We start from the raw sequence: 6,085 nt of genomic DNA, 5'->3' as shown, positions 1-6,085 counted from the left end.
ACGTGGCGATACGTGGCTCAGCAGCAGACCACCAGCCGGTTATTTAAAGGGCAAGAAAACTAATGATTATGCTCTGTGATAGTCAATACATCGATAAAATAAACAATTATCAATTAAATCTATCATTAGAGGTTTAAACTTTTTAACTCTCACACACTGTTCAAGTAAAATTTAACCCGTTCGAGTGGAGTATAATGTGTCATTTAGTGCTAAAAAACACAAAGAATACAAATGTCTCTAAAATGTATACTGTTGAACAGGAGCTACAATCCTTTATACACTGAGTTTGTTCTGAATTAAATTTGATCTGTAACTATCCAGGTGGATTTTAGATCATTGTGCCAGTGGGCATCAAATCAAGAGAAATTGTTGATTTCTCAACAATTGTAACAATACAATTGTAAACTTGAAACTGTAAACTGTTGTTTCTGTGTATATATAGTAGCGATTATGTATGATGCACATAAGGAAAAGAGGTCATACAGAGGTCAGAGGCTGCCTTGACAGATACAAGACGTGTATTAGGGCAGCATGGTGGCAGAGTGGGTAGCACTCCTTCACAGCAAGTTCCTGCTTCAAATCCTGGCTGGGGTCTGTCTTTACGGAGTTTACATGTTTGACCTTCTCCAAAGTACAATGGTCCAAAAACAAACACATGTTAGGTTAAGTGGTGATCAAGGAAGTATTAATTAATACTGAATTAATATATACAATTATAAATGCCAGTTAGGAGGATTTTTTAATTACACAGAAGTAGGTGTAATAAATACCAACTGTTTCAGTGTCAGTAACATTTCCACTTTGAGTTTATTATACTTGAATGATTATGACTGGACAGGATATGATATTTTAAAAAACAAATGTTGTAAAATCTTTTTAAAAAAAAACATTCTCCCTGCTCTCCAAAACATTGCGTAAGGATTGATCAGACATCTATTAATGTCAAATAGGCTATTTATGTTTTTGTTGTAGACAGCTATTATGAGGGACCATAGTATGCCATAATATGAAGGCATTTGGTTTGTATAGAGTCAACACAACCAGTACACATAATAAAACAAATAAAAAAAACATAAACACATTTCATATACAAGATGTTGCAATAACTATACAAGCACGAGGTGAAAGCTGTCCATTGTTAAAACCTTGGCCTATAATATACAAAAATATATATATACAAAAACTGGCAACCTGCATTTTTTATGTATTAATTCTTAATTAGTTTACAAGAATCCATAAATCAATTTTTAATTATGAATACAATATTCTGTTACCTCACAAACATCACTTACTGTACCTTTAATTGATTGTTAGCCTGCAGACAGACATAAGCACACAGGAACCTTTTTTATTGTGTAGGTGGTTATTCTAATGGTGTAATTCAGGGTTGGATCCGCCCACTGTTGGGCACTTGAACCTGTACAGTCTAATGCATTTTATTGACTTTTTTTTTTTTTGCTTTTAATTTTGAAATATAACTAATAGGTTTGGTATAACTGTCAAATACACACCTAAATAATCCTTAAGCAGAGTGACTAAGTTTATATGTGTAGGTACTTACAGAAAACAGCCGGTAAACAGTGAAGTTTACAGAAACACACTCAAAGGAAGCACAAACCAAAGTAAAATAAAGTGAAAACCAGAAACCAGATCTACTCAATACTATCTACTCTAACCTGCGTGTAACCCCAGGGCTGGATTAACCTGCCAGAGGACTTTGGGCCCAAAGACAAAATTGTGTTTCATGGGACATTATATAGATCCAGGTCTGCTGAGTGGTGTGTGATCTGGATGAGAATAAAGAGGGGGGGGAAATCTACAAGAACGCTGATATAAGCATGACAATGTTCATTCAATTAGCTGTAAACATCTACACATGGATGTCTAGCTGCTTCCGGCTCACCATGAAGAGCCGGAGAGACAGCATTCAGCCAGAAGAGAACAAGTAAACCTTCATGCCACCAAACATCATTTCCCAACAAACACAACAGCACACTTTTGGCTGTTTAAATAAAGAATTACCTTTTAATTTTCCTACAGCAATGAAAACTGTTTCTGTATCTGTGTCTTCAGTGCCCTTAACCCCCATCTACCATCTGCTCTGATGGCTGGGTTCATTGTTACTGATCGTGCCCTTTATTATGTGTGAATCTTGATTTGCATAAATCTTGTTTCTAAAGCCCTGCGCACAGCTGCTTCCACACAGCACAGGCACCACAAACCGATTCAAATGCACCCAGTAATTCAGTGTCTTTAATAAACTTATTTTGAAATTAGTGAAGCAATCCAGTACAATAATATAAAAGCAGTGGAGTTTCATCATTGCACATCAGAGCCATGACACAAATGGCAACGCAAAAGCAACATGTGGTCCTGTAGTGTCTTTTAAAAGCTTCACACAGAGAAGCCTGGACACATTTTCTGTCAGCTATGGGAACGACAACACCTGCATCTTCAGAGGTTTACCAATCTACCAAAAAATGAACTTATACATTTTAAATATGGATCTTTAAATTGTGGAACAATCACAGAATGATGTTCCTTAATGCAAAACTGCAAAGACCTGGAATATCTCATCGTCCAGAGTACACAATATCATAAAAAGATTTTAAGAATCTGGAGAAATCTCTGTAAACAAGGGACACGGCTGAAAATCAGTCAATTGGGATCAAAATAGGGAATCATTGCATGGGCTCAGGAACACCTCCAGACATTAACTGAGGTAAAAAAAAACAAAACAAAAACAAAACATGGATACCACATTCTCCAGACTCGGTTGAAAATCATACATCTCTGATTGTATTGAGGTGCTTTAGTTCCCATGAGATTAACAGCACCATCAATGCTGAAACGTATATACAGGATTTCAACATAACCTCCTATCAAGATGATCTGTCTGTCAGGGAATGCCTTGAGTATTTCAGTAAGATTATACTAAACCTCATACTGCAGCATCTAATATAACAGCATGGTTTTGTCCACAAGTTTCATTGTACAATGACAATAACAGGTTGTTGTTTTTTTGTTTTTTGTTTTTTTTAAGTAACCGAAGACATTTCTATACAAACAAGCTTTTAATTAATTTTTTAATTGTTTCATATTATTATTTTATGTATCTTTCTGGTTTTATTGTGAAGCACTTTGTGATTTTTATCGGTGAAAAGTCCTATATAAATACATTTTACTTACTATTCTATTCTATACCAGTAGAGGAGTCTGGGTGGCAAAGAGGCCTGGCAGCAGTCCAGATCTTTCACCAACTGAAAACAATCGGAGCATTCCTTATTCCGTAAAAATTAAATTCCTTAAAAAAAATAATAAAGGAGCCTTGTACTGCTCTCCTACTGCCTGGATGTTTGGTACACATGGTCCACCTCTGACAACAGGAAGGCTGTGCACAAGGTAATTAACAATGCCCAAGAAATCACTGGCTCCTGTCTCAGGAAAACCAGGGTCATTACAGGTGACCTCTTGCACCCTGCACACCACCAGTTTGACCCACTACCCTCTGGTCGACCTCCAGGGTCACTAACAGCTTCTTCCGATGGGCCATTCGGACAGCTAACAAACACTGTACCCCGACACCACACCTTACCAATCTGAGCCACGGTCTCGTCACTCATCACTCACAAACAGACTCTGCTGAGACCAAGTCTTTTTTCTTTGCACTACTCTCACTTTGCTCTCCATTGTGTGCCTTTCTCTTGTTTTGTATATATTCCTCTAGATTATATATACACATTATTTCATTTCATAGTTACTTTTGTATTTCAGCTGCTCAAAGCACTGCCTGTCAGATAGGCCCAAGGTGCTTAAAACATTCCTCAGAAATTCTGGTCCGTGTTGGCATGATGGCATCAAACAACTGTTGCAGAGATGATCTGAGGTTTTCATGGCACATTAACCTGCTGGAAATGGGCATCAGAAGATGGGTACGATGTGGTCTTAAAAATATGGACTCGGGTAGGCTGTGGCATTTAAACAATGCTCAGTTGGTAGTAAGGGGCCCAAAGTGTGCCCAAAAATAACCTGAACACTCTTACACCACCAGCAGCAGCGTGGACCATTGATACAAGGCAGGATGGATCCATACTTTATGTTGTTAACGCCAAACCCTGAACCTACCACCTAAATATCAGGGTACAAATTGAAACCCATCACATCAGGCAATATTTTTTTAACACCTTCTGTTGTCCAATTTTAGTTCCTGTTCTTAGGTAACAGGACTGGCACTTGGTCTGGTCTTCTGCTGCTGTAGCCCGTCTGCCTCAAGGTTCGACATGTGTTCACAGATGCCTTTCTGCACACCTTTGTTTTAATGAGTAGTTATTTGACTCACTATTGTTCCTATCAGCTCAAAGAAGTCTGACCCTTCTACTCTGACATCTGGTATCAACAAAGTATTTTCACCCAGAGAACTGCTGCTCACTGGATATTTTTCTCTTTATTGGCCCATTGTCTGTAAACCCTGGAGGTGGTTGTGTGGGAAAGTTGTAGATTAACTGTTTCTGAAATACTCAAACCAGACCGTCTGGCAGCAACAACCATGCCACGTTCAAAGTCACCTTTCTTCCTCATTCTGATGCTCGGTTTGAGCTTCAGCAGGTTGTGTCTACATGCCAAAATGCACTCAGTTGCTGCCTTGTGACTGGCTGAGTAAATATCAGCACCAACAATAACGTAGCCAGGGACTGTAATATAATTTAGCAATCCTAATATTAGAACTAATCAGTTTTAGTATTAGGATTAAGCAGCAGGAAACTGATGCATGGGTGGAGTTAACAATACCATCTATCGCTCCAGTGTTACAGATACTAAAAATGTTAGCTGACAGCCATCAACCACTTACAGAAACTAACAGGAAAAAACTGGGAGAGAAAAATGAGAGTTTGTATGAGCGAGCTTTTGACTTTCTGACACCTTTTAAGGCTATTTTGAGAAGCAATTTTGCAAGAAACTTTACAGGGAGTCTCTCTTTTCCTCCACAAGCCTATGTTTAATATAGTTTGTGTTTGGAGGCTTAAACTTTACACAGCCAATGAGGGGAGTCTCCTGTAAACATGACAAACGGTATGAGCGGTGATGTTATCAGTAGTTTATTGTATGTTAATTCCAACACATTCAAAATGGAAAGGAAGAAAGAAAAATAAAATAAGGACCTAAACGTTAAAAAAAGGGGGGGAAAAAAGTCTCCACCTACAACAGTTTTGTAATAGCAACAAGGGTAAACACATTAAAATGAAGATGGCAGCCAAATGTTTACCACACTTGCTAAAGCCAAGAAGATACTTCTATTTCCATTCAAAAGAAAAAAAAGAAAGGGTTGGAATGATTTACAATGAGGATCCATTAACTGCACTTTTAAATCACAGAAAAATAAATTAACACTTTTTCTTCCTTTTTCCTTTCGAGGATCCTTTAAAGTTTCGAGAGGGATGAGTCGTTAAAGACCTCAGCAAGAAAAGAAGAATTACCCATCTATAAATTTCTACCTTTGAACGTTTTACCACCACTGACATGGAGAAAGCACGAGATCGGTTTGAAAGCATGATGGCTCTTCTTCACCACTCTCTCCATTGACCGTTGCTGTAAAAAGTATGATTGCAGTCAAGTGCCCGCGTTAAGCAATTACCTGACAAATAGACATTTGGTGGGGAGGGGGTGGGTGGGTTGAGGCACTCGAGGACCAAAGAGCTGTCATTTTTCTGCAATGTTAGGTCAAAAGCTGTTGCCAAGTTTAAAGTTTAAAAGCCATTTCCACATCTGAAAACATACCACAAAATTACCAAGCATGACTGTGAAAATCTACCTCGACTATACCATACTTATTTACCACAGCTTGTTTCAACTGCGAGTGAGAAGGAGAGATTTCACACTAATTACGAAGACCAATTTCTTTTTTGCAGCCAGATGAGAAATTTGGAGAGGTTGTGTTGTCCCAGAAATGTTGGAAATAGTGCAAAACCACCAGACAAGGAAGACCTCATTAGTATATTTGTCAAGAAAAATGCTACATCATCATTTTACTTCCCGTTTCAGTGCAAGATAACAAAAGAAGAAAAAAAAAGAAACACGTTTTCCTTTC

Source organism: Neolamprologus brichardi, chromosome 6 (assembly GCF_056152115.1).
Source record: "Neolamprologus brichardi isolate AB-2024 chromosome 6, ASM5615211v1, whole genome shotgun sequence".
Taxonomy (NCBI): Eukaryota; Metazoa; Chordata; class Actinopteri; order Cichliformes; family Cichlidae; genus Neolamprologus; species Neolamprologus brichardi.
The sequence above is the reverse complement of the archived record's forward strand: the minus strand, read 5'-3'. Positions refer to the sequence as shown.